Here is a 19,176-nt window from a genome sequence, read left to right as displayed (position 1 = left end):
AAATAGAGAAGCAGAGAACTAAATCATTGTTTCTGTTCAGTTCCCTGACTTGTCTCTGCCCAGATTCTTTTCTTTTTGTGCCTTAGTCTCTTTGTGATTACCAACCATTTTGTTTAGTATCATTATCAATTGTTTCATACCTAAAAGCCCTTCCATCCTCCCAATCTCCATCCAAAAAGGTGGCAGGGGTGGCGGCGGGAGGTAACTAATTGGCCCTCAAATAATTTAAAATTAGACCTACAAGCCCCTTTTATATAGATTTTTTTTTTTGTCCACTCCAATTTAGTATACCTAATTAATTGGAAATTTGGGCAACTCAGTTTGTTTTAGTTTACCAGGTGTTCATTTTCGAAGCCATTGTATAACATAAACCCACTCACAAATCTGCAAGCCTTTGCTCTGTGTTTTGTTTTTAATGGGTAAACAGAAAATCTACCACAGGAAACTGCAGGTAGCACTGAAAAAAAAATTGGTTTTCACAGCACTGGTTTCCCAACAACTTGAAAAACATCAAGCAATTCAATTATCCTAAAGTTGTCATCCAATTTGTTTCTCTGTGGGAGAGCTAATATTCTTATGTCATGAAGACCAAGAAATTATTTGCTTTCTGGAATATGTGAATCTTTTCCTCCCTATTATTGCTGAATCTCTGAAAGACTATCTAGGACCAGCAGGGATAAGATGGGGGTTGGGACCGGGGGCAAAGGGAGAAGAGGTAAAGTGGGAGTTGAGAAAAAAAAAATAATAATAATAAGGTGCTTTTCATTTCCAATGACCTGCAAATATCGCAATATAATTTGCTGAATGTTTTTAAATTATCTTTTAGTAAATTTTAGCTAAGTCTAGGTACTTCAAATAATTGAATGTTTCAGGTATTTATTAACTTCCCCCCTGCCATTCATCAAATGTTTATGCAAATTAATTTTCAATCAACAAATTTTGTAGATATTCACAAGTACAATAAATTAGTGCTGATGTGAAACATTTTGGGGAAATGTCATTCTTTCTCATGCCATTCACTATAAGACCTTTTGAGGGGAAGAAAGTCATTCACTCAAATTGTAATGAAAAGCATTTAGTATTTATTAGTGTGTAGGAGTCTTGTTCTCAAGGGAGTGTTTCGTAACTATTACTCATTCAATCTTAGCTTCCCTGGCAGGGAGGGAAAGGGTGCCCACTGAGCCAAAGTCAGTGAGTTCAGTCATTGTTCAGCTCCATTCCAAAGGACTACTCAGTTTCAACTAAATCCCTTAGGTTCAAGGTTCTCTGGCCAAGGCTTTTCTTTATGATCCAGCCCAGTGGCAACAGCTCAGACATCACTTACGTGGTCTATGATCACCTTTCACCTACATGACCCTGGGAGGCATCCATGGACAAGAAAACTTGCTGAGGAACAAGGGCCTTCCAGGGTAAAGCAGACATTCCTAGAGCTGCGTCTTCAGAGCTCTCCTGAGATTCCCACAGTACCCAGAACAGCCAGGTCTTATACCTTATTTTCAATATTCCAAGATCTTTACTTTGGGTGATGGTGATGATAGCGGTCTTCTTTCTCATTTTATCTTCATTGATTTTTATCTTTTGTACTCCTTCATCTAATAGAAATGACACTTTGGTCTCATTTCTTTCTTAAGTTTTCTTTCTAATCCTAGCTGATCAAGTTCCTTCTGGTTTCCCTTTCTCTTCCAGCCAATTTGCACTCCAGGACAGGTTATTTCAACACTGTCCTTCTAACACTCTTTCCATCCCTTAACTTCTCTTGGATCTTTCATGTTAATCTTGGCCTCTGATCCTTTCAGCTTCTTTTCCTTTTCCACACCTGAGATACCAATTTTTTGGGAAAGACTCCAAAACTCTACCAAATACTTTTCCTCAGCAGTCCTTTCAAACACTCCAGAGGACCCCACATAACTTCATGCGGGATGGTTATTGGTTTGCGCTCCTGAAACGCTCCATCATAATCCCAGTTCCCTCTTTCTACGTAGTGGACCTTGCCATTTAATGTTACTACACTCTTTTCGGCCTCCCCCTTCAAATTTGCTTCCACTCTTTTCTTTCTTCCACACTGCTCCAGAGGGAGCTGTGCCCTTTCTGTATTCAACCTAGGCATCCCTTCAACCCTCTCCATTGCTTTCCTGGCATGTGCTCAGCTTCCTCTCCATCTCCTCTTTTCATGTCCACCCCTTGAATGCTTCTGTTAGGCTGACAAACATTCTCAGTACTCTCCTCTGAGAAACGGCAAACAAGCAAGCAGACAAAATCAGCTTCCCTTCGTTTTACAATCCCTTCAGATTATTATCTTCCTGGTTTCCCTTCCAGGGCAAATCTATTTTGTCCCCAACCTCTCGAAAACTGGTGAATGCCACATTCTTTCATAGAAATGGTGTTCTCAGAGGCCACCAATGATCTCTAGTCATCAAATCCAGTGAACTGTTTCATCATTCAGTTTACCTGATCTCTCTAGCACACCTGTTCTCACTGCTTCTCTCCCTGCTTGGCTTTCAGGAGACCCACTGGGTGCCTCCTTCCCTCCCTCAGGGAGTCCTTCAACTCCCAACCTGTCAGTCATCTTCCACAGGTGCTTTCTCCAGACCTCTTTTCTCATACCTCTTCTTGACTTCTCCCACATTTTAAACTACTGCTTCTTGTGGATCATTCCAAAATCTAAATTCCAGCTGCCATTTCTCCCTTGAACATTCCAGACGAAGGTTTGCAAGACTATTTCTATAGAGGATGGCTAGTAAATATTTTAGGCTGTGTGGGTTGTATGGGTTCTGTCATGACTGCTGAGCTCCTGTTGTGGTAGTAGGAAAGCTGCCACAATGCATAAATGAAAGAACATGTCTGTTTCAATAAAACTTTATTCGTAGACACTAATATGTGAATTTCATAGAATTTTCATGTATTACAAACATTGATTCTTCTTTGGAATTAAAAAAAATCAGGTAAAAATGGAAAAGCCATTCTTAGCTCTTAACAAGGCAAGCAGCAGGTGGGATGTGGCTGCATGTTGATCCCATCCCAGAGGCCCTGCCTAAGTCACATACTCCTTGCCATTTACTCCTCCCTCCCCATTGTGATGATGTTTCCTCTTTAAGGCTGTCTTTATTTTTATTTTAAATGGAGAGATGTGTACCCCATAATTTCCTGCAGGTGCAGGCTTCCTCTACATTGGGCTTAAGAAAAACAAATATTTATACAGTATTCCAATTTCCAGATGATGAAGTTGAGGTCCAATGTGGATGTGTCATAGAGTTGAGTAATGCTGAGGCCAGGACTCTAGATGAATTGTCACACGGCAGTCAATTCCTATAATGTGGGCTTATATCTTCAAACACAGTAGCAGAGAAACAGAAAACTTGATCAAGGTTCTTTTCAGTCCTGAGCCAGATAATATTATATCTCCCCGCCATAAGCATGTTCTCTTGTCAGTCTGATGGATGGTTAAGATGCTTCCACTTAGCTAAGTCAGGCACCCAGGAACTTTTGGAAGACGGGAAGCAGTGTTTACTAAAGCAAAGTTCCACAGATGTCAGCTTAAGGTTGAAGAAGTACTCTTCATGTATGTAAAGATCTAGATGACAACTATCACAATCCTGATATTGGCAGAGGGAGTTAAAATCCAGTACTGCATTAAAAAAGCAGGGGAGGGAGAAACATTTGCTATTCAACTGTGTCAAGGAGAATGGATTGTTTTCCTGTAGCTAATGCCTATTTTATCTTCTTAAATGTATTGTATCAGAATTCACTGGGTTCTACGAAAAATACTGAAATATTCACTTAGTTTTTTAAGGCTTTTTTTTTTTTTTTTTGGCCGAGCCCACAGCATGTGGATGTTCTTGGGCTAGGGATCAAATCTGCGCCTCAGTAGCAACGCAGGCCACTGCAGCGACAACACCAGATCTTTACCCTGTTGTGCCACAAGGGAACTCCTTATAAGGTTATTAAGGTCACAGATTCTTTTGTAACTCCTTTTCCTACCTCTCCAATTTTAGGATTGTGAGAAATAAATTCATTCCCACTTCGTTCAGGGCCTAAGTTTGCTTTTTAGCCAAGGGCCAATTTGGCACTATTTAACTTTCATATTTTATGTTATTTTGTTAATGTCTATTCTAACGGAAGAACTTAAAAAAAAATAAATTATAAATGTTATTCTACTTTGTGGGGAAAACAAATACACGAAAACATTTAGTGAAGAAGTACCATTAGGTACAATACCAGCTGTGGTATAAAAAACAAACCATGAGGAATTCCCACTGTGACACAGCAGGTAAGGATCTGGTGTTGTCTCTGCAATGGCTCTGGTCACAGCTGAGGCTCAGATTGGATCCCTGGCTGGGGAACTTCCTTATACTACTGGAGCGGCCAAAAAAAAAAAAAAAGAGAAAGAAAAAAAAGCCAAATCATAAACATGTGTGTGATTCTACCCTATTCCAATTTATATATTTTTTGAAATTCAACAATGTTAACCTTGCTTTGTGTTCATTATTGTATTATAAAGTGACCCCTGAAGAATTCTGTTTCTTGAGACTGCATTTGATCATAAGCAGAATTTGGCCCTAATTAAAATGGGATTATCATGGGATACTCTGTCAAAGAAATGTTCTTCTGAGGTGGGTATTCTTTTGCTTATTTTCCGTTAATAGGTTTAATGAAGGCCAGAACATATGTCCCTTTCATATAATAATTCTTTGGAAAATGTCTGACTTTGGTAAACAGGTTTTTATGTTTGAATGGAATATTAAATTAGCCTTATCCATTCTTAATGTATAGTGAAACACTATCAGAATCAAAGAAAAATGTCTAGAGTTTTATTTTTGGAAGAAATTACTCTTTGGCTTATATGGTTTTTGATACTCAGAATATTGAGATATCATACAACAGGACATCTTATAAAATAATTTTTGTAGCAGTTTTATACTTTCAACTAAGCTGCTATATATAAGAAAAAAAAGAGCCTCCATAATTTAGTGGCTCAAAGAACAATGAAGTTTATTTGTCTCCCAGGTAACAGTCCAAGATTAGTGTCCCAGCTTGATGGGCAGCTCTGCTCCAGTCAGTTACTGGAGACCCAGGCTGGCCATGGCTCTGCCATCAACAGCTGGCTGGCAGAGTTGCTCTGGTCCAGCTGGCTCAGTGGGGGAAAGAGAGGAAGTCTTGGGCCATGGAGATCCTCTTAAACAGCTAAGACAGAAGTTCCTTGAATCATTTGTGCTCATAGTCCATTGGCAAGTATCCCCACCATAGCCTTACCTAGTTACAAGGCAGACAGGAAAATGCAGTTGCTCCATGGGCCCAGGAAGAGGGGGAAGAACAGAAACAGTGGAAAACGGCAGACTCCACATACTCTCTGATTATGCAAAATTATAAATCACCAACAATACACAGTGCTAGGTCTCTAGAATGTTATACAAAGCACAATGAAATGCAAGAAATAAACAACAGGCTAATTTTTTTCTGTTTTGAAAATATTCAACAAGGTAAAAACTGAGGCAGATCTCTTTGATTTTATGCCACCACATCAAAAAGATTTTATTTATTTAATTGATTTATTTTTTTTTAACCACACAGAGGAAATACCCAACTTAAAATAAATCATGTTTTAAAAGCTGGGAATTCATTTTCTCATAGAAACAATGTTCTAAACATGGCCAGTTTCCAAAATTATTTCAAAAGGGCTCATTTACCTCCTGTGGTACATCTGCAACGAAAAGCAGTGAACACTGCACGGTACTGGAGCACTCAAAATGTGAGCTGGGAAAAGTTTTTAATAATATTTTTAGTAAGGAATTAAATTAATTAGAGAAGGATGTGGTTGGGGGTTAGGGCCTGGGGGTGGGGAGTGAGAAATAAATACTTGACTGCAAAGTCAAAGTGACCTTTTGAAAGTATCCTGGCAGTAGCTCTTCCTTTGAAACTCACCAAAATGTGTTTGCCTCCTGCAAGGTTAATCATCAGCAAAATGAATGTGGTTATCGGCTGTGCATTACAGGTAGATTTTTGGAACAAAACGAGAGGGAGAATATAACAAACAGAGGTGCAGGAGGAGCAGAGTCTATAAAGCAATCAGGAAAGACAAGGGAAGACAGGAAAAATCTCACATGCTCATGTCTCTATATCTACAAGGTGTAAAGAAAGAGAAAAGCAGAGGGAAGGACAGAGCTAAGGGAGGAGGAAAGGAACAAAGCCTGACATAGGCATGATCTCATAGGGGGAAAGATGGAAATAACTTGGGATTGCGTTTCCCCTGGTCCAACCTCCAGGAGTTTGATTACAGCCTGCGGTGAGGGTCTCATATTGGGGGAGGCAGCAAGAAAGTAACCACGGATAGAGAAAGAATGTACACGAGCTAAGAGAAACTTAGGGAGTGACTGACTTCCATTTCATTTTTCCTTAATTGGCACAAGAAAATATGGTTCTCATTTTTTAAATTTTTTTGGCCACCACCGCAGCATGTGGAAGTTCCCAAGCCAAGGATCAAACCCGAGCCACAGCTGTGACAATGCTGAGTCCTTAACTGCTAGGCCACCAAAGAACTCCCTAGGAAATTTCGTGGTTTAAAATTAAGAAAAACAAAACATATCAAAATGCAAACCTTCATGGCAGAAAAGATATATTGAAAAGGGCCCCTATGAAGATATGCCCATCCAAGCCTCTTTGTATCTTTCAAGTAGACATTTGTTTTCTTTCTAGCCGTTCTATTTCAATACAACGTAATGGTTCCCCTACTGCTTATAGCAAGACTTCTTAAGATGCTTGATCTTTAGTATAAAGGCATTTCTGAGCAGCTTGATCCGGGGGTAAGTCTTATGTCTTAAATACAGTGGAAGGCTGTTCTCTGTGAGCTCACAGCCCATTGATTGCAGAAGTCACCAAGGGATGCGGTTTATCTCACTTGACAACTGCACGTACTATAATCACAGAGACATAACATCGGGCTCCTCTAAAATTGCCACGAATTGCATTTGAAGCAGCACACAGTCTAACACTGGCAGTGGCAACCTGGAACCATCACCAGGGGTATCGAGAGCCCACCCAGCCTTTTTAAAGCTTAAATACGAAACAAAGATTTCTTTAATTTCTGAAAATGAAAGCACTCTTTGAAAAGAAATAAAAATTCTCAAATTGGCTTCAAATTATTTAATCAAATGCTTTTTGTGGCTTCAGAGAATATTAATAAAATCCCAAACATGTCAGCACAATTTCACTCACAAATTTCTCTTATTCCAGCTTATTGCTATGTTAACTATTTTGCAGAGAGATACAAGTCTGTGAGACAAGGAAAAGAAATGGTGTGAAGTTTAACAAATACAAATGTTTGTTTGTAGTCCATCCTGAGTCTTAACTCTAAGCCTGCATATCTTGAGCAGGTCCCTGGACAGCTCTGGATTTGATTTCTCAACCAGAAACCAAAGAGATTGGGTGGGATGAGCTCTAAGACCCCTTCTGACTTGTAATGTAAATTTTTTCAGCTGCAGTATGCCATGAGAGGGGACTTTTACTGGCAATCTTGGGTTACGGGAAGATGGAACTACTGCTACATGCCTATGCAAGACTGCTCTCTACAGACATCTCACAGCTGCTCTGGTTCCTTAGAGGCCGCTTGGATGGGTGTGAGGCCAGTGGAATTCCAGCAATAAAGACTTTTGGAAAAGGTGCCCTGTCACTCTTAAACCCTTCCTCTGAAAACTGAAGCCCCTCAGCCAACTTTACAAAGTGGCGAAAAGGCATTCACAGTCAAGACCAAAAAACTTTTCAACTGGCCCAGCCCCTCCTTGCCACGGAGCTATTAGAACACTAATGCCAAATTGCCTGGTTTATGAGTGTGTTTCATTTGTAGCAATAATGTCTGAGTGAGGATGTTTATCAACAAAATGGGGTGGGGGGGGGAGACGAAAACAAAAACAAAGAAGTGCGTGAAGAAACTTTTCTAACATTTGCCCTCCTGGTATTGGGGCTCATTAGGACGTTGAATCTCCTCTTCCCCAACCCCTACCCTCTCAGACTGAGAGGCTGGGTTTCTGGTCTTGCATTTGCCTCCTTGTCCCACTGTAGAAGGGAAAGCATCTTACTAAAAGATCTGGCCTCTAGCCTGAAACTTCTGGTTTCAGCAGTAAGATTAAGGATAATGGCTATCCTGAACTGGGGCCTACTCTAGGTCAGATCACTCTTATTTGCTAAACATTATCATCATCCCTTTTTACATAGGCAGAAACTGAGGCCCCAGACAGATTATTTATCTGGCCCAAAGTCAGCGCCCACCTCCCACCCCCAACCCAAAACAGGCCATACTCTAGATGCTAATCCACTCACTTCACACTTTGCCTGGAGCCATCTGTGCTCTGTTCTCTTGCCTGCAAGGGTGGGGTGAGGGTAGATAGGAGAATAAAGAAAGGTTAAAAACTGACAACCAACATTAGAAGACTTCAATAGATTTCATTCTTGAATAGTCTATCCTTTTGATAATTGTCCTTGCTCAGGCTCAGGTCTCTGAAGGGAGCTCTGAAAAGTGTATTAATTTGCTTTTCATTTATCTGACAAAAAGACTGATTTAAGCACCTCTTATAGGCGTGGTAACTACTGAACTGGCTGCAGTAGAGTCTGAAAGAAGAAAATAGCACTCCAAGACGCAGTCCAGCCCTAGGAGGGTTATAATCTGGTACTTGGAAGCCTTTCAAACTTCTAAACCCATGTTACCTCCCAATGCATCTTCCCTTCTGCCTATGTTACTTTCTGCTGGTTTTTAAAAATTTCAAAAAAAAAAAAAAAGGGAGTTGTTACAAAGCGGAAACCAGTTTGACTAGTATCCATGAGAACACAGGTTCTATCCCTGGCCTCAATTGGTGGGTAAAGGATTCAGCGTTGCCTGTGGTGAGCTGTGGTGTAGGTCGTGATGTGATTCAGATTTGGCCTAGCTGTGGCTGTGGTATAGGCTGGAAGCTGCAGCTCCAATTTGACTCCTAGCCTGGGAACTTCCGCATGCCATGGGTGTGGCCCTAAAAAGAAAAAAAAAAAATCAATTTTCTTAAGTTTAGAAATTCAAATTTTCATCATTCATGTGAATTCTTCACAATCTCTAAAATATACCCTAAGGATGTCCTTGAGAGCTCACAGGAAACTATTACTTATATGCAAAGTAGTTCCTCCCCCAAATCACCACTTCTTCCCTTTCCCAACCCCAGCCTACCAGAAAGACAAATTAAAATCACCTGCCTTGACTGACACCTCCAGGGGTTCTCCATAGGTTTCCTTTTTCTGCAGAGCACCCAGGCTTGGGGGGTGATTGCCCAGGTCTGGAATTTTAGCTCCCATATTTCCTTTTGTCTTGTTAGTTTTGCTTTTTCAAATTTAATTTTTTTCCCTCCTAACTCCTTTTCATCCCCTTATTTGAGTCTACATAAAATGGCCAGACAGGACTAGATGCCTTACCTCCACAGACCCTCAGAGGACAATCACAATTACTCTTTTGTTATAAGAGAAGGGAAACTGACATGCTACTCATCTTTGATTAATTTCTGACACTTGGTTCTAATAAACAGTGTTCTTGTTTGAACCAATACTTCCCTAGGAAACATCGGGTGCTAAAATTAAAACACAGAACCAAAAAACATTTCTGCCCTAAGGAGAAGAAAAAGATTTCCTTTTTCTTGGCTTACTCTCTGAAACTACCCAGGGCTGAAGTGATTATCTACTTCCGTCTAGAATCACTGGAGAATTAGGCAGTTTTTTCTGCAGTTTGACATGCTGTCATGACTCCCAGTTTTGAGGGCAACAAGTAACATGGGGCTATTTCTTCATAGGGCATCCACTCTTTGTCCATTTATTCATTAATAAAGCTCTAGTGGCCCACACTGCTCACAGGATAATGACTTTTTTTAAAAACTAATGCTCAGAAATCAATATATAAATTGAATGCTAGGAATGAAGTCACAGAATAAAGTAAAAAAAAAATAACAGAACTATATTCACTGAATATTATGTTCCTGGTGCAAATTAAGCCTGACTTAATTTTTTTTTTCTGGATTTTGAACTGCCATTTGGGTCATTATTAGTAGCTGGAGCAAGCCTATTCTGCCATGTCTCTTCTCTTCCAATAGCACCAATTATTTTAATTTGTGATTCATATATTCAGAATGTTAGAGCTAGCTGTGACATTTGAGGTAATTTTGTAAGCCCTTGCTATAAGAACAATGCAGCACCACCTGGAAATGAGGTCCCCTTGGAATAAACACACAGGAGGGGTCCACAGGGGACAGAGGAAGAGGAAAGGGGATGCCCATCAGGCAGCCAGATCTAACACTCAGTGCTGAGGTTTAAAGAACCTCTGTCAGATCATGCTTCCGGCTTAGAGAGGTCCAGGAAGACAAAGGGATTCGCCCAGGGTCACAAAGCTAATTAAGCAGAACTAGCACTTACTGGATCATTTCCTAGCTTGGACCCAGTAAAAGACACATAAGACCAGGAATGTCCTTGAAAATGCACACAGTTGTCTTAATCATAGTCACCTGTGACTTATTTTCCCAATTTGCTTATAAACTGACTTGGAGACTTTGCAATCATTCTAAAACACTAGGTTAACTTGTTTTGCTGGTGAACAGTCCACGATGAGGCAGCTTTGATGCTGCTGGGCCTGTTGGATCCTCACTTCCAACCCTTCAGCCTCAGCACAATCTGGGCACCAGGTGAAAGGAACTGGCCTAACCCAGACCTCAACGGGCAATTCTACTTTAATCTTTGTGCCCTGAACCTGTGCCGATTCTATGCACCATTCTCTCAGCTCCTTTTGATTCTTGTCTCACTCTTTAACTACATATTAAAGTGACGAAGAGTACAGAGTTTGAAGCCAGACTTCCTGGGTTTGAATCCCAGTTCTGCCACTATCTAATGATGGAATTTTGGGTCAATCATTTAATCTCTCTATGCTTTGCCTTCCTAATCTATAAAATGGGATAATAATATTATCTACCTGGTTGTCATATTTAAAAAGTTAATATATGAGAGGTATTAGAACAGTTTGGCACAGTGTATATTGAATCAGAACATTATAATTGTTGGCTTTGTTGAAGTATATTCTCACCTAAGATGCTGCAAATAATAACACTACTACTTACATGCCAGTCACTGCAATGAATGGTTTACACACATTATTTCCGTTAATCATGATAACTCTTTATTTGCAACCAATATTATCCTCTCTTTTCCTATCCCTTTATTTTTTTTGCAGATCAGAAAACTAATTTCAGAGAATGTGAACACTGTGCCATGGTCATTCACATAGAAAGAAGCAGAGTCAGGACTCGAATCAAGATCTGTCTTGGTATCTCTCCAATCTTTCTGAGAAAAGAGTCTTAGAGTTCTTTTATTTAAATGGGATGCCTTACCTCCCATGCAGGTCAGGCTGACTGGCATCCTACATAGGCTGAAGGGCAGCAGCAAGACGGAAAGGGTCTCCTCTAGAAGGTGTCAGGCATCAGATGATGACACCATTAATGTCCGAACCAGCCCACTCTGCCTTCCGCTGTGTCACATGGCACCCACGTGAGTTATATTGCTGAGGCCACCCCAACTCCTTGCTTATTTGAGTACAGTATCAGGAAATGTTCTGTTTCCAGCAAAAGGGTTGCTATTTGTAATCTTAATGTTGGTAGTTCTGGGAGTCATTTTTTTATCTCTACCCCAGCCTTAGGGCAAAGGGATCATTTCTTCCTTTCCCAGATAAGAAAAAAAAAATTATAATTTTCCTCCCTTCCTTCAGAGCCTATAGTAGACAGTATTTTCCACACATGCCCTACAGTCACCTATTCTCCTTGTCAATGTCATTAGTCTAACATGGTGTCTTCAGCAGAAGGTCTGGGACTGAAGAACCAGGAGAAGAAAAAGAAGAAAAGTCCTGAGTTTTCTAGAAGAACACCAAGCATAGCCTTGTCCCTGCTCCTGTACCAATGTCCATGTCTGTATCTCCTCTGGAGCTCTCTGTCTGCCTCTTTCTCTCCTGCACTGCATCCTAGAGCCTTCACCCATCACCTTCCAGGGCAGCCTTTGGTGCTCCCCTGAAATGCAGGTGAATCAACAGCATGGTCTCTGTTTTTCCCAAAGATCCACCAGTAGCTCCCATGCTGGGCTTGGCTCAAGGGGCTACATTTTAAGGAGAACAGCATGGGAAGGATTTTTACTTCACTTCTTCTCCCCACACTCACCGTCATATTTAGCTGTCAAACCATTAGAAAATGTCAGAGAAGCTGAAGTTGAACATTTGTTATACTGAGAAGTGGAAAAGCTGTTTGAAGAAAGACAAGTACAGCTCTAGCAGCCAGGGATGATAGAAATCCTGGTGGGAAGCTGAAGGACCAGCAGATAAACATAAGCAGGCAAGTACATTTCCAGGGCCAGTGGAAGAAAAGGAAGGGGGAGGTTGACAAGCGGACCTCAAGACATAAGCCTCAACCCAAAGTTCCCCTTGTCCCATCCCAGCCTGTCTGGATCTATCCTAAATTTTCTTAACATCCTTAGCTCCTTCCCTGCTGGGCACCTCACCTTGGTCCCTAAAGCCACCACCAGCTACCACTGCTTGGCCTGAAGGGTAGGTGAGAAGAGGGAGTTCCCAAGCCCATGGTGGAAGGGTGGATGGGCTCCTCACATCCCTAGTTGTGCTCTGAGCATATTCTCTCTCTCTCTTTTTTTTTTCTTTTTAGGCCACACCTGTGGCATATGGAAGTTCCCAGGCTGGGGGGGAAAGTGGAGCTACAGCTGCTGGCCTACACCACAGCCACAGCAATGCCAGATCTGAGCTATATCTGCAAACTACACCGCAGCCTGTGGCAACACTGGATCCTTAAACCACTGAGTGAGGCCAGGGATTGAACCCACATCCTCATGGATACTAGCTGGGTTCTTAACCTGATGAGCCACAATGGGAACTCCCCATATTCTCCTTTAGAAACAAGGCCACATACAGTGCTTCACTCTGCAGTAGTTTTAGTGTGTGCTTTTGATGTTACAGGATTATTAAGGGTTGGGGAGGGGCTCTAACCCACATACAGTAGATACTGTTGGTACCCTTCCCAGATCCCTTTCTTTTTTTTTTTTTTGTCTTTTTGCCTTTTCTTGGGCCGCATATGGAGGTTCCCAGGCCAGGGGTCGAATCGGAGCTGTAGCCACCGGCCTACACCAGAGCCACAGCAACGCGGGATCCGAGCCACATCTGCGACCTACACCACAGCTCACGGCAACGCCAGACCCTTAACCCACTGAGCAAGGGCAGGGACTGAACCCGCAACCTCATGGTTCCTAGTCGGATTTGTTAACCACTGCGCCACGACAGGAACTCCCCAGATCCCTTTCTTGGCCTAGTTCATGCATCCCTATGTGCTATGAGTGTTGCTTGCTAAATGCAGCTGCCTTCCTCTCAGAGAATCACCTTTGCCCTTGGGGGAGTGGGAGGTGCCTTGACTTAGGGGTTAGCACACCTCGCAGCCAATGAGTGACTAATGACAGGGGTGCAGAAAGTCAGTCTGTTTGCCCCAAGGGATCAACTCTGTGTGATTCCTGCTCTAGAGTTCCCCACTGGATCATTCTGATGCTGGTCTCCAGCTGAGACCATGTCTTGACTTTGCTTTCTCCCCTTGCCTTATGCTACCTCCCTCCTTCCTCTTCACGCCCTCAATAAATCACTTGTACAAGGATCCCTGTCTTTGGCTCTGCTTCCAGGGAACCTGATCAAAGATACATACTTCATCCATATGTTTATTAGAAATCGTTCGCTGTCACCAAGGCAAGATATCTTTGGGGAAACCAAAGGTGAGATGAGGAGCAGCTTGACAGGACCCTGAGCCAAATCTCGACATATAACCCACATCAATTTATAACATTCCTGGGCTGATGCTTAGTATCTGCTCTCCTGCTGACACTAACAGACCATATTCTATCAAATCTGAAATGGAGATTTATTTATTCATATTCTAAGGTAACTTTTCTCTTACTACAGAATATGAATTATTATACTTAATAAAAGAATGAGATATATAGCATTTATTATTAATAAATACATTTGTTACAATTCTTTAAAATGTGGCTGGATGATTCTGAATTATTTTGAAATAATTATTCTTACTATGATCATATAAATCTCAATTTTTTATCAGTTGTTGGGTTGTTTCCCCTCCATGAACCATAAACACTGTTACTGTGGATGACTGGGTCCTTGATAAGGAAGCTCTGGTTAATCTAGCACTGGTATATTTCCAGTTTGCAATTAATAAAAATGTAATTAAATACATAAAGGCAAAGCAGAAGATAATTTAATCTTTCTGCTATGATTCAGAGGTCATATCAGGGTCATCACCATAAACCTCAAATACAGCATTGGTGAAGTGTAGGGAGATTGGTGAGTGGCATTCAGGTTAAAAGAATGCCAGACAGTCCAGATTTTACTGCATATACTGACAAAGATTCAACTTCAAACTCAAATACCATCTTTAATGCTTTCCCCCAATATACTCATCCTAGTATAGGCTTTTGTAGAGTCCCCCATAGTTAATCTCAGCTGATTAATTCATTCTTCTAGGCTATAATACCAAAAAAAAAAAAAAAAAACCCAAGATTTTCATTTTAATGGGATTATTCTCTTAAAAGACCTTCTACTTAAATAGGAAGTCAATCATATTATAAATCCTATTTCTGAATATATTTGTATTTACTCCTTTTGGTAAAACCCTTTATAGTTTCCACTTATAGTTTATACTTTATTTTCTTTCCAGACTATACTTCATTCTTTAACCAAATATACTGATCATCACCCTTCTGCCCTATCAAATTATTGGATGGTCTTTTAAGGAGTTGTTTATGATTCGGTATCTAACAATATTGTTACTATTATAAAACAAGAAACTTATTAAATTAAAAATTCCTACAGATCTGAGAACTGTTGGTTGTTTCTAAAAAAGCCTCTTTATGTTGATCAAATAAATCACAATTTTATAGATCTCTGCAATGTTTCTGTATGTGCACAAGATTATCATTAGGAATGGTAAAGAAAACCATATTAACTTGCTTTCTACACACATATACTGAAGAATAGAAGAGAGATGATTTCTTTTTTCCTTCCAAACTCGTCAGTAACAGTGACTAAATGAAGGTTTGGAAAGATATGCTGAAAAACTCTAAATAACCCCATTTGTACAAATTTTAGTACATGACTTCAGGCTTCAAGATAGTCTTGAGGTCACAAGATTGTTGCTGTAACCCCAGGTATTACATCTGTGTTTCAGGCAAGAATAGTGCTTGCGCCAGCCCTGCTCACAAATGAGGACACACAAATAAGGAGTTTTCTTGGAAGGCCCATACAACACCTTCCATCCACATGGCCAATATTTAGTAACCCCTATCTGCAAGGAAGATTGTGAAATAAAACTTCTCACTGGGCACAACATCAGGTTTCTATTACTAAGAAAGAAGTAGAGAAAGGGAATGGGATAGGCAACTAGAATTACCTGCCTCATCTGCTCTGTTAGCACCTCTTTCCTTAGAGGGACTGTGAGCTCAGAGAAGGTTAACATTATGTCATAATAATTTTTTAATAATCCCAGAACCTAGCACAATACCATATTTTTTATTGTGCTTATTAAATAAGGAAGAAATGGAACTCTCAGCTAGTATAGATTATAAGGAAGATCCAAGGCAAGTACAACAGATGAAGACATTATATTAGTTTACTGTATTTAACTGTTATTCATTCATTTAACTGTTATTTCAAGTAAAATTAATTGAGCTCTCTGTCTGAGCCAGGCCCTGTTTCAGGCATGGGGGATACAGTGATAAAAACAACACAGTCCCTGGTTTTAAGAAAGTGGGGTTGGGGGGTGGGGAGAACTGGGATAGGACACTGAGGGCTCCACTGCTAAACAAACAATTTTGTTTGAATGTGACTCCCTGACAAGCTTCTTCAGGCCTAAAATTGTTGTCACAACTATGTTCCATGGGCCTTATCTGAGCACCATGCAACTATCTTCTCAGCATCTCTTCTTACAAGGTAGTGTTCCCTGGTGGGCCAGTTTGGGAAATGCTGGTCTAGATACATATTTGTCAAGCTTATTTATATGATTCCACTGCAATAATTAAAAAAAAAAAAAAAGAGTTTCCAGGGGTTTCCAGATAAAGGAAATTTATCCCCAGGAACTGTAGATGTGAACCTGGTTTTCTTAGTGTGTTAACACCTTGGGTTTCAGTTACTCAGGTCACCAAAAGGATACAAATTTAGTTGTACTAATGAGTCACCACTTCAGCAATCACACAGTCAAATAAGTTATCCCAATGATGATATGACTAGTAATGAAGACATTGTCCCTCTTCTGGCAAATAATTCACATTAGTTCATAACATACATGGCTAGAAATGGATCTACATCAACTCCTTTTTTGTTTGCCTAGCTTAGAGAAAATTTCCCCCTAACCATGAAGCAGAAGTCTCTCTCTCTCTCTCTCACACACACACACACACACAGATTTGAAGATGCTATCCTTGAAGATGGAAGTAGCCACAAGCCAAGGAATGCAGGTAGTGCCTAGAAGCTGGAAAAGGCAAGGAAACGGATTTTCCCCTAGAGCCTCCAACAGGAACACAACCCACACCTTGATTTTAAGATTTCTGACCTCTAGAATCATAAGACAACACATTCTTGTTTTTAGCTACCAAGTTTGTGGTAACTAATATATTTGTGTTTAGCTCCTAAACTAATAACACATACAGTATACTTCTAGGTGTTGGCCCCGTGTGTTCATGCTCTCTGCTCTCCACATATATCTCTCCCCCTTGAAATTTTCCTCTTTTCTTAATCTCTCCTTTCAGATTCTTTTCTTGAAAATCAAATCTGATTATGTCAAAGGGCTTGAAATGCATGAATACTCACCCTTTCTAGTTAGGTTACTTGCAGGGAATATAATTAGAAACCAGAAATAGGGTTGTTTACAAATCCTGCTAAGGACATTTGGTGTGATCCTAGGAAGGCTTAGCAGAGATGTGATTATAGCTAAGAAAGCTCAAAACAAATTGAACTATAGGCTGAAGAAAGAATGCATTAACCACATGGGGCTGAGGTGGGGAAGAGATTCTTCTGGGTTTACCCAGGCAGGACAGAGGTATATTCACCAACTTCTGCAGCCACCAGCAAGGCACACCCTGATTTGAAGGTAGGGATACCTCACTGGGTACCAGGATCCTAGTAAGCGCTTCTCCTAAAAAGTGGACAGTTATTTAGTCATAGTAAGTCTCATCCTGATTTAAATGCTGGTCACATGAAAGTTGATTATAATGAGTCGTCAACTGGTTCACCTCTAGATGCATGATAAAATCGAGGTCAGGACCTGCCTGGTGACCAATAGAAACTAGATTAAAGTTCTTCTACTTGGTAAGATCCTGAGTCCTAGTTAACAATAGCCATACTCTTGCCTGTTATCTCCTCTGTTTCAAGACCGCCATAAAAGGGGGCTGATGATCACAGCTAAAAAAGGGAGGAAAGTCCTAAAAAGGAAGGCAAGGTCAACATGGGCAAGTGCCACCAAGGGCACGCACGACAAGAGGGAGATTGAATTTTTCCATTAGATCCGGCAATTAGGTGGTGACTGATGTTGTTCACTGGAGTGAAAGGTTGACAAAAGAATGAGAGCTGAGGAAACGTTAACCTTAAGGCTGGAAATCTCTGAGGATCTGTGCTCTAGGTCATCTTTAAAAGTTTCCGCGGAGGGTTTTACATTTGAATCATAGAGAATGCTTCTTGTCCCTCAATTCTCCAAATGTTGGCGAGCGAAATTTGAATCTTAACATCTGTCTCCTCAGTTCACCTCTGAGGTAGAGGAACTAAAGAGCTGTGCAATAACTAAGGTCAAAAAACAAGACGAAGAAACCAAAGGCCTACAAATCCAAACTCCAAACAAATCAAGCCCTGAATAGGACAAGCGGTAACAAGTTGTGCTTCAAATTTAATATCCCTGTCTTGATTAAAAAAAAAAAAGCAAAAACACCCAACACCAGAAACCCAAAAACCAGTGTCTGGAGAATCAAAAAGGACATCTTATAACTGGAATGCTTCTTTGAATCTCCTCAGCCCCTCTTCCTCCAAATTGATTGCTGTTCTTGCGTTGTGGGCATGTGTGAGCAAAAGTCTGGACCAAAGACTGGATGTTGTCCAGTGACTAGAGTAACTGCATGTCATAAAAAAAGGTGAATAACGAAAACAATACACACACACACACACATCTGCGTTTCCATAGGAAAGCACAGCTTTCCTTGACTATTTGCTATATTTGCGCGGGGGGCGGGGTGGGGGGGGGAGCGGTTTTCTGAATCTGAGCCCAGCTCTTTCTAAACTTGGTTACTCACGTCTGATTCACTCGCTGTGTTTTTCGTCTCCTGTCTCTGTCATTGCCTGCTGCTGAGAAGGGGGTCGCTGAATCATTGCCACTCCAGATGAAAAGCAATTCAAACCCAGTCCTGAGGGGATGGAAGGGCCTTTTTTTTTTTTTTTTTTTTTTAAAGTGTCTGTGGAAAAAGCCTCCTCCTTGCTGGGGTGACAGTGAAAGGCAGTTTTGCAAGTCTCACCCCGGGGCTATGGAAGATTTTACTCCGTGAGCGTCAGTGAGGTACCGGTCATCTCACCGCTTCTAGCTTTCGGGTCCACTGGCCTCCGCCGACCCGGCGGCGCGGGGGACCGCGGGCCCGAGCGGCCCCGCAGCGTTCACCGCCGCTTTAAAAGCTCCCACAATGCAGCGCTGGCGTCCCAGTTCCGTTACAAGGTCTCTCCCGGCGCCGGCGAACCGGCGAGGAGAGGGCGGGGGAGTCGGGGAGCGGCGACTGTAACCCGAGCACCCGGCCGAGGGGGGCGCCCCCGCGCCGCCGCTCTCGCGCGCTCAGCCCGCGGCCCGACAAAGGGGCGGAGCTGCCTGGCCGCTCGGCCCGGCCCGGCCCCCGGCCCGGCCCCCTTGCCCAGAGGCACCGGCCGCGGGAGCGAGCCAGCCGCCGAGTCCGCCGCCGAGTCCGCCGCCGAGTCTGCCGCCTGCGCTCGCCTGCCGCCCCGCACAGCGCCCGGAGTCCCGCTCCTCGTCGAGCCTCGCCTGCCCGCTCGCCCCCCGTATCGGCTCGGCTCTGTGGGCTGCTCCCGCCGGCTGCGCCGCGGCTGCCTGCGCGCTC

The 19,176-nt window shown here is 41.9% G+C and overlaps 1 protein-coding gene across 2 annotated transcripts in view; it reads right to left on the bottom strand.

The window, feature by feature from the left end:
• The window catches only part of LMNTD1 (lamin tail domain containing 1), a 542,046-nt gene extending 523,146 nt beyond the window's left edge, over nucleotides 1-18,900 (bottom strand). For both annotated transcript variants that reach the window (XM_047787354.1, XM_047787355.1), the window contains exon 1: nucleotides 18,370-18,900. The gene's annotated coding sequence lies outside the window, so the exon portion shown is untranslated. The remainder of the gene's footprint in view (nucleotides 1-18,369) is intronic.
• Nucleotides 18,901-19,176: the final 276 nt, after the last annotated feature.

Source organism: Phacochoerus africanus, chromosome 7 (assembly GCF_016906955.1).
Source record: "Phacochoerus africanus isolate WHEZ1 chromosome 7, ROS_Pafr_v1, whole genome shotgun sequence".
Taxonomy (NCBI): domain Eukaryota; kingdom Metazoa; phylum Chordata; class Mammalia; order Artiodactyla; family Suidae; genus Phacochoerus; species Phacochoerus africanus.
This window is presented reverse-complemented; position numbering and strand designations above follow the sequence as displayed.